General features: G+C 43.4%; 1 protein-coding gene across 8 annotated transcripts in view; it reads right to left on the bottom strand.

Annotated features, from left to right (window-relative positions):
* The window catches only part of FHIP1A (FHF complex subunit HOOK interacting protein 1A), a 368,975-nt gene extending 358,256 nt beyond the window's left edge, over positions 1-10,719 (bottom strand). For 5 of the 8 annotated variants that reach the window (XM_072621243.1, XM_072621244.1, XM_072621246.1 and 2 more), the window contains exon 1: positions 10,281-10,718. The gene's annotated coding sequence lies outside the window, so the exon portion shown is untranslated. Of the gene's footprint in view, positions 1-10,280 lie in introns of all 8 variants that reach the window. The other 3 variants (XM_072621249.1, XM_072621248.1, XM_072621251.1) reach the window with 1 other exon arrangement.
* Between the last annotated feature and the right edge of the window lie 527 nt (positions 10,720-11,246).

The raw sequence follows: 11,246 nt of genomic DNA, 5'->3' as shown, positions 1-11,246 counted from the left end.
CCATCCAAATAGTAAATGGTACAATCAAAATTAGAACCCAAGTTCTCTGAATCCAATGCCAGGGCTCTTCCCATGGTACCACGTTCCATTCATCAGACTGTTACTAGGTGCTTACAATGCATGGAGGCCAACCAGGAGATAATGCAAATCTCAATAAGACAAAAAATGTTCTTCCCAGATATTCCACCATTTAAGGAAGACACCCATGAAGTTCTCATCATTTCTCACCTGGCTACTTTCCTGGACTTTGTGATCTTTAGAAATTGATCATTCTGCAAGATGAAATCCAATCTCAAACTCTTACCTCTTCAGATCATTTCCCACTCTGGCCACAGGACTTCATCATGTTCCCATGTTTGATAAACTTCTCTCCCTCTTTGCAGCTTTTTAATGTGTTGTCTTCCCTCTTTAGATTATGAATTTCTCCAGGGTAGGGACTATCTCGTGCCTTTCTTTGTATCCCTAGTGGTCATGAGGTATAGTAACTGGCACAGAGTAGGTATTTAATAAATATTTATTGTTTCTGATGTGTTCCATTGTCTTCAAGATGTTTATGGTCTCAATGATAAAACCTCGGAGACACGTTGCTCCTCTCTCCCCAAAATATGTAAGTATGAATGAGAACATACAAGAATATACAATCTTATCTCTTCCATTTTAAAAAATTCCTAGGATAAACACTTTTTAAAAATTCTAGAAAAGCTTTCATGATTGAAAACTTGATGAATTTAGAGTCAGATGACCTGGGTTCAAATCCTCCTCATTTACTAAGTAGCCCAAAAGATCACTTTAACTGGTCTTCAATTTCCTCATCTTTAAAGGAGCTGGTTGTACCAATTGGTTTCTAATGTCCTTTCCAGTTCTAAATCTATATAAATATGGGTGTAATGTTACATATGTACTGTTTGTTTTTAATGACAGTTTAGGTAGGCGTAGGTCCCCTTCCCTGGCTTTCCCCTGCTTCTGTTCATCTGCTGCGTCCTTGTGTGGCTTCTCTAAAGTTAATGTGTGTGGATTTCCAGATGCAGTCACCTAGTTAGCTGGGTTTGGTGCAAGCTTCCTTTTGTTACTAAGGGAAACTTTAAAGGGCCAGGGGAGGGAGAAGGGGTGGGGGGCAGCGGTAACGGGGTGGAGAGGGACGGGACTGGGAAAGGATTCTGATTGTTTTTTTGTTTGTTTTGGGGTTTTTTCAAGACAATTCAGGTTAAGTGACTTGCCCAGAGTCACACAGCTAAAAAGTATCAAGTGTCTGAGCCCACATTTGAACTCAAGTCCTGCTGACTCCAGGGCTGGTTCCCTTATTCATTGTGCCATCTAGCTGCCCCAAGGATTCTGACTTTTAAATGCACAAATGGAACTTATTTAGTGAATGTTTTCTACTGGAAGTTGATTGTTTTTCTTTCCCAAAGTATTAAAGAATGAGTTGTTACAGAATAATACCTAAAAAGAAAATTAACAAAAATGGCATCATCAGTGTCACCCTCCGACCCCACTTGCCCCACTCCTCAGCCTGTAGGAAGTGGCAAATGCATTTCATTAGGAATCAGAACCAGTTCCTCTATTTACTCTACCTGTGTGATCTTAAGCAAGGTACTTGTTCTCTCTGGTGTTCCTGATCTCCTTCAAGTCTCAGCTAAAATCTAACCTTCTGCTAGAAGCTCTTCCCAGTCACTCTCAATCTAGAGTCTGCCCTTCTTTTTCTCTCTCCTTTATCCTGTGTATATCTCCTTTATACACAATTCTTAGCCTGGTGGCTCCTCCATTATATTGTAAACTCCTTTTCTTTGTATCCTCAGCTCATAGTACCATGCCTGGTACACAGTAGATATTTAATAAAGGTTTGTTGACTTAATTTGACTCTGAACTTCAATTTCCTTTTCTATTAAAAAAAATGAAGATAAGGATCTAGATGATCTCTAAGGTCATCAAGCACGAAATTTCAGAATCTGGAAGTTGGAAGGGCTCTCACAAATCATCTAGTCCAATCCTTCCCTGAAGAGAAAGTCCCAAATACAACATTCTCAATAGATGGTCTGTCAGTCTCATCCTGAAAGCATCTGATAACATTGAGGCTATGAGGTCCCAAAGGAGCCTGCTCTAATCCATTGAAGATCTTCTTATGGCACCTAAGTTAGCTTTCTGAAACTCCTAACCAGTGTTCCTGCTTTACTATGAATAATTACAATCAGGTAATATCCCTACATTACAGATTGTTGTCATTTGTCCTTTGTTTTCAAAGAGGTTCAACGACATCATGGGCGATGCCTTAGCTTGTACATGAATTGGATGTAAGTGAAGCAGAGTTACACAAAGTCGTCAGCCTCACTCTCTCCTCCAGAGTCATCAAAGCCCAATGGCAGGACAAAAGTCAAGATGACTTGTGATGGCCCAGGGTGAAGTGGATGACCTTGGCATATTTGATGTCTAACCAAACTCTAATTGTTCTCATTTGTCCAGTCCTGGAGAAGTCTTTACAAGTTTGGAGTAGACACACCCCTAATTTGATGGGTTTCAGGTCCCTTAGTTATCCTCAACCTAGTATAGCCTGGCTGCCAAAATAGTTTTACTGGAGTGTGGGCATTGCGCATGCTACAGTTTCTTGGAGCCACAGGTGAGAATTTCATTACGGATGGAGAAAATCAGAGTACCCTAGGTTAAACTGTTTGTAATGTGAAATAAATGTCCAACCTAGGAACCAGAAGTAGAAGGAAAGATTCCTGACTCCCAGTAAAGCTATTCCTTGGATCAGAGGTTTAGCAATTAACAGGTCCCTCTTTTCATAGGTGAAAAACTGATAAGCACAAAGCCAAAATGACTTGACCAGGGTCACCGAGGTACTAAGTGGCAGGGCCAACACTTAAACCCAGGTGCTAGGACTCCAAATCCAGCACTCCATTCACCTCACCACATTAATATTCTTATCACTATATTTGCAGAGCAGCTGGGTGGCACAGAGGATAATGTCAGGTCTGGAGTCAGGAAAATTCATCTGCCTGAGTTCAACCCTTTTCAATTCAGTTTCCTTGTCTGTAAAATGAGCTAAAGGAAATGGCAAACTACTCCTGTGTCTCTGCCAAGGAAACCCCAAATGGGGTCAGAAAGATTCGGACACAACTGAAACAACTGAACACTATTTTTGCACAACTCTTAAGAAAAATAATGATGAGAGTACACAATTTAGACATAAAGGGTGATACTATAAACAATATAGGAGAGCAAGCAATGGTTTACCTGTCAGATCTATGGAGAATGGAAAAATTTATGACCAAACAAGAGATAGAGAACATTATGAAATGAAAGATGGATAATTCTGATTACATTAAATTAAAAAGTTTTTATACAAACAAAACCAATGCAACCAAGATTAGAAGGGAAGCAGAAAGTTGGGAAACAATTTTTACAGCCAGTGTCTCTGATAAAAGTCTCATTTCTAAAATATACAGGGAAGTGAGTCAAATTTATAAGAATACAAGTCATTCCCCAATTGGTAAATGGTCAAGGGATATGAACAGGCAGTTTTCAAATGAAGAAATTACTTCTACAGTCAAATAAAAAAACGCTCTCAGTCACTATTGATTAGGGAGAAATGCATATTAAAACAATTCTGAGGCACCATGTCATACTTACCAGACTGGCTCACACGACAAAACAGGAAAATGATAAATGTTGGAGAAAATATGGGAAAATTAGAACACTAATGTATTGTTGGTAGGGTTGTGAACTGATCCAATCATTCTGCAGAGCAATCTGGAACTATGCCCAAAGGGCTATAAAAGTGTGCATATCCTTTGATCCAGCAATACTACTACTAGATCTGTATATCCCAAAGAGATCACAAAAAAGGGAAAGGGATCCAAAAGTACAAAAATATTTAGAGCAGTTCTTTTTGTGGTGGCAAAGTATTGGAAATTGAGGGGATATATGCCCATCAATTTGGGAATGGCTGAACAAGTTGTTGTATATGAATGTAATGGAATACTATTGTTCCATAAGAAATGGTGAGCAGAGGGATTTCAGAAAAACCTGAAAAGACGTACGTGAACTGGTGCTGCATGAAATGAGCAGAACCAGGAGCACTTTGTACAACAGTATCAGCAACATTTTGCAATGCCCAACTTTGATAGACTTAACTCTTCGCAGCAATGCAATGATCTAAGATAATTCCAAAAGACTAATGATGGAAAATATTGTCCATATCAGAGAAAGAACTACAGAGTCTGAATGCAGAATGAAGCATATTATTTTGGCCTTTTTTGTTCTGTTACTTTTCTTTCTCGTGGTTTGTTCTGATTCTTCTTTCATCACATGACTAATGTCATATGTTTAATATGTTTGTACATGCACGGCCTATATCAGATTGTATGCCATCTTGGAGAGGGGAGAGAGGAAGGAGGGGGAAGAATTTGGAACTCAAACACCTATGCAAGTAAATGTCGAAAACTACAAATTAATTAATTAAAAAGAAAAATAATGACTAGTAAGTCATTTTTAGTGTTGATTAGGACCAATATATATACACGGACATGCATGCATTAATAGTTTCCTCTGTATTCAGACACATTAAAAAGAAAACCAGACTGGAATCACTGGCAGCAAACTCTCACCTTACTCTAGTACATGCAGGAGAGGACACAGGTATTGAAAGACAGAACATGATGTCCTCCCTACAATGGTTAATAGTGGAGCTTGGTTTCAATGCAAATATCCAGGAAGGCTAATAACGTCTTACTCCCAGCAACGTGTGAAATGTTTCTATTCAAATTAGCCTAGGATAGGAATTTTAGCTAGAAATATTTATTTCCTCCTTCCGTATGGATGGAAATGTGAGAGAGTGCCTAGAACACCTTTATGTGCAAACATTCCATTGACCTGTAATATTCTAGTAAAGGTAAATTCTAATGACTATAAAGGAAACAGCTAGAATATACACACACACACACACTCTTCTAGACCTTGTGTGGTCTCTGAATACCTTGATGATATGCCCTAGAATAAAGTTCTAAAAAAAAACCTTAAACCGTGCTCCATGAAAGCTAATTAGTAGCTCATCCAACAACTGCAGAATGTTTCTGCAGCTGTTACCAATTACTGCCTTCTCTTGGGAAAAACATGAAATGAAACTCACGTGAAATTTGATCCCCCAAAACACGGCGGCATTTCTTGTCACAACGATCTCTCCTGTCCAGCCACACGTTACAATTTCCTTTGAATGAAATCATCCCTCTACTCCATGAATTCAGGAGGAAAAATCTGAGGTATAAAGACCTGAGTTAAAGAGGAATACTCTCTATGGGGCCCTAGGCAAGTCACTGAACTTTTTAGCAGGCAAGGCATCTTCCTAAGACTGTGGCTACACAATGCAGAGAAGAGGTTGATTTATTTGGCAGAAGGAGTTTCCTCACCCCAGAGCTCCCTACACCCTTGAAATCACAGCTCCAGGTTGCCCCCTCTATCCCCAGCTCCCCCTGACAGCCCCTCTCTCCCTTCTCCTCTCTGTCTCTGTCTCTCTCTCTCTCTCTGTCTCTCTCTCTGCCAATTCCAAGTTCACTCTATTTACTGTGTTTAGCATCACTGACTAGTTTGTCTTTTCTACTTAAGTTTCTCACTGTACACTTCATGTTTCATTGTATATTTACATGGATATGATTTTAAAATTCATATATAATCACATATACATAACTAAAAATTAAGTGATTTGATTACAGAGACTGAAGAACCCTTGTGTTCCACTGCAGCTGCTTTTTGGGGAATTGGAGGCTTCAACAGAAAAAGACAATGAGGCAATGACGCTAAAAGCAGTGGAGAGCATGAACACGGAATCAGTAAAACCCAAGCTTAAATTCTGCCTGGCTAAGACATTTAACCTCTCCCAGCCACTTTCCTTATCTGTAAAATGAGTGTACTAATAGAACCTACCTATGCAACTCAGTGAAAGGATCAAATGAGGTGACATATAATATATACATATATGTATATGTGTGTATATATACATATGTGTATGTGCATATACATATACATGTGTGTATATGTATATATATACATATATAGTGCTTTGCCAACAAAGCTAAAGGATAGTTTGTTGTTGATTCAGCCTGTTTTAACTCATTAGAGAAGGCACTTAACTTGAGACACCAAAGAGAAGGGCAAGGAAATTGGGAGTGAGAGAGCATCCAGAAGAACACGCCAGCATCAGAGTCACCAGGAAGACAAGATTAAAACTAGACTTCCCAAGGGGCAGGATGCATCCATATCTTAGCCCACAAAACAGCTTCCAGTCCTTGGGTAAGAAGATCTGCAGAACACGGCAGTTCTGAAGAGGAAAGAGGCCCTATCATGCCAGGCTCTTACCAGGGGTTGAGGGACAGTCTGCCTCAGATACAGGCAGATAGATACCAGTCACCTAGAAGGCTGGAAAGGGAGGCAGGTAGGGGTACCAAGCAGATGGAGGGCATGCGTCTAGAGCAAAGTCAACATGCTTAGATGACTACACCAAGCTTCAAGCCCAACTTCTACCTTCCCCCAGGAGATGAGTTTCAAGAATCCATCATTATTAGGAAAGCAATGTTCACAGACATATAAGTGGGCAATAAGCAAAAAAGTAAATAAACGGATGGATGAGTAACTAGCTGAACAAATTATGGGATGAATGGATAGGCGGAGGGATAAATAAATGGCTGACGTCTGCGCAATTGCAGACACCAAGTCTGGCCCAGAATAGGAGATGAGAATGCAGCTCCATCTCTCCTTGGCAGAGGCAGGGGGCAATGGATGTGGAATACTGTGCTTCTACAGAACTTGGTTGGTATATTGGCTAATTTGTTGGACAGCTTTTCTTTCCTTTTTTTCCTCTTAAATATAAGGAAGGGTTCTCCGGGAGTGGGAAAGGATGACTGTATTAAGAAATAAAGGATATGTAAACATGAAAAATAATTTTTACATAAATGTTCAATAAAAGTATCCATCTTGAGACCTTGCAGGACCCAGACATAGAAATAAGGAGGATCTTTGCTTTAGCATGTATCTTAGCATATCTTTCATCAGTTTAAACCTAGGCACAACTACTGAGTTACCACCAGGAAAACAAAGTAACAATAAACCCTTACCCCCTTTTGAACTTAAAGAATTGATCACGCAAGGGATGGGTTCATTTTACAGAACCCAAAGTTTCAAACTTAAGGAAATTTCAAGCTGGGATACATGATGTGAATCTAACTAGACATTAGAAATATTCAGACCAAAAAGATGAAAGTAAAGTTGTAAAAACTTCAAAGGAAGGAATACGAGGACTTCAGGGTCTCAGACAAAACAACAACAAACATGGAAGAAATTCATGTGTACACTGGGTCCAGCAATGGGGAATTAGCACTTGTCTTGGCAAAGTGTCAAGTGGCCAAAAGGCAAATTCTTTAACTTCTCTGGGACTCAGTTACTCATAACAACAACAAAAGATTAGATTACACTGAAAAGAAGTGTTCAATGCTATTTATTTGTGTATGGGCCTCACAACAGCCCTGTACAGTATTATTATGCCCATTTTACAGATGAGGAAGCTGAGATTGAGAGAGGCTAGGGGTCTGCTGGAGGTCACATGGCTAATAAGTGGCAAAGCACACATTCGAATTGCACTATATTCTGCTGCTTCCCATGTCTCCGTTCCCTTCCAGATTTAACATTCTGTGGCTCTGGGAATCTAAGGGCTGCAAAGTTCTGACCACAAAGCAGATCATGGGCCAAACCTTGGGAATATCTACCATCTTAACCCCTTTGTGGCTAAAAGTTTTCAAAGGGTTGTTGCTGTTCAGTCATTTTTCAGGGATGATCCCATTTGGGGTTTTCTTGGCAAAGATGCTAGAGTCATTTGCCATTTCCTTCTCCAGCTCATTTTACAGATGAGGAAACTGAGGCAAACAGGGTAAAGAGGGTTATGGGTTAAGACCAAGGTGACACAACTAGTAAGAGTCTGTGCCACCTACCAGCCCTACAACAGCAACTGTATGGAATTAATAAGATATAGTGCTCATTGTGTGGCCAACTTTGTTGGAGCATCACTACTCCATGAAATAAGGGACCACTCTATTTGAAGGAGTAGTTGTTAGTAACTCATCAGGTATCCAAGTCATAAGTCAGGATACGATGTGGAGAGTAAGTCTCTGAGAAATCATCCCTTTTGCCAATAATGCAATATCTTGGGCCAATATGTGAGTGGGTAACAGAGGCAGTGACAGGCAAGCTCTCTCCTAAAGAGAGAGTGATTCAGAGATATGGAGCTAGACAAAACTCCTACACCCCAAGAAGAGAACTCTGATGTGAATCCTTACTTTGGAATTCACAGAACACTATCTTTCTAGTCCAGCACAATAGCATAAACAAGGGATTCAGAGGCAGAGACCCTGGATTCAAATTCTAGTTCTATGTAACTGAGCAGTTCCCAGTTCCCCTGCCCTCAGTTTCCTCATCTGTAAACTGAGCGGTTGCTGATTCTAAGACAAAAGTTCACTGGCAATTGAAGGTCATATTACTTTAATTTATATATGGCCAAACAGTCTTACAAACCAAGGGGAAGCATTTAGCCATTTGAAGAACTGGAGTGGCAGTAGTCTGGTGGCCCCTTTCATAAAGGTTCAAAGGACCTTTAGAGGTAGTGTTGTGCAATGGAAAGAATGTTGAGTTTGGAGACAGAAAATCTGGGTTCTAATCTCACTTCTGCCAGTTGCAAGTGTGACTTTGGCCAAATCAACCGACAAGCATTTATGAAGCACTTAGTTTCCTCATCTGTAAAATGAGAGGGTTGCACTAAATTACCTCTAAGGTTTCTTCCAGCTTTCAATCTATGATCCTAGGTTCATTCTCCATCTGTCACTCACCATTATTTTTAGTGAAGCCTAGCCTAGCTTTTCATTCCCTTAAGACCTGTCCCTAAGGAAAGGGATAAAAAGGATTAACTGCGATAAAAAAAGGTAAGATCTTTCAGTAATGAACTTTAACTGAAAAAGTATGATAGGTGAAAATAATAATAACAGTAATAGCCATATTTGTCCACTACTCTCTGCATACGCACAGTGAGGATGTTGCCAGGTTCGGAATTATTCTAGGTACACTCTTTTTCAGGAGCTAGAGATCATGTTCAGAACACCAGTGTCCAATGAATAAGGACATGCAGGTTACCCTGGCAAAGCAGGCATGGAGCATTATAGGAGGAAATCTTTTCTCTCTTTAATCAAAAGGATAAAGGCGATTAAGCAGGAATTATTTTCAATGACCTACATAATTTCATCAGAGTTCCTGTGGCTATTAACAGAGAGCAGCTGACTTCCTAATGAGATGATCTGGGTAGCATGGCCCTTTCAAGGGTGAGGCCAAAGAGCCTATCCAATCTACCGGAAAACAGTACAATTATAAGGGGCATGTCCCCCCACCCCATGGTCCTTTCTCCTCCTTTGCTTAAGGATGCTTAACTCCCCTGGGAACTTTTTCCTATTCTCAAGGTATACCAGCTGCCTCTCCGTGGGAGAGACAGCCTAGGAGTAAGGAAAAGGGCTGGGTTTATTCATCATGTGTGTTGACATGATTCCAGGGGTCAAAGGAAAAACAAATTCTACCACTGCCACCATCACCCACATCGGCAAACCACAAGCTTTCCAGCCAACTCAGCAGCAGTTTCCATGTCTCCATATCCTCAGCAGAAAGGGAACTGGGGCCACCCTGGCCAAGAAGGGGTTTGGGTGGACTTGCATCCAGTTTTACAAGGGCCTTCAAGAAGTTTGGCAACAGCACTCTGTCAACTCAACTTGCATGTCCCTATTACACCCAGGAAGTGGCTTCAACCCTAAGAGACACCTCCTTTATTTGTTTGTTTGGAAAGGGGGAGATGGCCCAGGATGGCTGAGGGGGAGCCTGTGAGATTGCAGTGGGAAGGAGACCACCTAAACCCTTGTCCCTCGGCGCTCGGGCTACTCCTTACCAGCACTATAGACCAAGGAAGCGGGTAGGGAGAAAAGGAGGCATTCACCTCCTTCAAAACAACACTGCCCCACGTCCCCTGGGCTGTAACCCAGTAACAGCCACCTCCTGGGGTTCCAGCCGCCTCCTGGGGTTCCAGGCCCCGCTGCACGCCAGCCCCTTCCTGGTAAGGAGGAGCCAATTCTTGCCCTCGATGCAGCTCTTTTGGGGAGGACAGGCAGATCGCCGCGATGCCAGCTATAGGGCGCCACACAGACACTTTCACCTTCCTTGCCCCCCCTCCCCCAGCGTCGCCAAAGGGTAGTAAAGGCGCCACATACCTGGGAAGGGGAACAGGGGGAGGGGCTGCTGCCCCTCCTCCTCCGCAGATACCAGGAGCAGCAGGATCCCTTCCTGCCTGACACGTCCCGCACACTGGGTTAGAAGTGAGCGCTGAGCGTTCAGCGGCTTCACAAAGTTTTGGCCAGGAGGAAAGCAAGGGCGAGCCGGGCCCGGGAGCTGCCGGCCCGCGAGCTACCCGCCCCGCCACCGGAGGGAAGGAATCACCGGGAAGGGGCGAAAGCCAGAGGCTTCCCGCAGCCCCGCGATGACCCGCTCTGCCAGCCGCGGACCCCGGTTCCTTGGGGGGCACCGACGAGGAGGGGCCACAACTCCCGGGGGTCACTCGGGAGCTGCTCGGACTCCCACAAGAAAGTTGGCTGCTGGAGGCACCCCAGAGGAACTTTCGGGAGGTGCGTCAGGCCAGCTGCGGGGCCGCGCCCACTCCAGAGGCCCTGCCCTCGCCTCCGCCCCCCGCTCCGGGCCAGAGCGGGAGAGGAGGGGCCGCAACCTGCCGGGCCGGCTTGGAGGTGTGCGCACGCCCCGGCCCACCCCGGGCTGCCGGCGCGTCCTCCTCCTCAGCCCGGCCGGCCCCGCGGTTCCGTCTGACGCTTCGATGCGTCTCCAGCCACCGCCACCTGGCCTCCCGGGACTGCAGGTATCTGAGCGCCTTCTCCGGCGCGGCGGGGACGGACGGCTCCTAAGGTGAAGGAGGAGGAGCCGAGCGCAGAGGGAGGCACTCTCCTCCGAAACTTGGAGTAGAAGTGAATGGAAGACGCCCTAGCCCAGTGAGCCATGGCACGAGGCGCTCTGTTCTGCGCGATTTGTATCACACACACACACACACACACACACACACACACACACACACACACACACACACACACACACGCCCCTTAAAAGAGGCAGTGGGGAACTCTCGCCCTTGTTACGTGTGAGACGTTGAGCAAATTACTTCACCTTTATGT

The sequence above is a fragment of the Notamacropus eugenii genome, chromosome 6, assembly GCF_028372415.1.
Source record: "Notamacropus eugenii isolate mMacEug1 chromosome 6, mMacEug1.pri_v2, whole genome shotgun sequence".
Classification (NCBI taxonomy): Eukaryota; Metazoa; Chordata; class Mammalia; order Diprotodontia; family Macropodidae; genus Notamacropus; species Notamacropus eugenii.
This window is presented reverse-complemented; position numbering and strand designations above follow the sequence as displayed.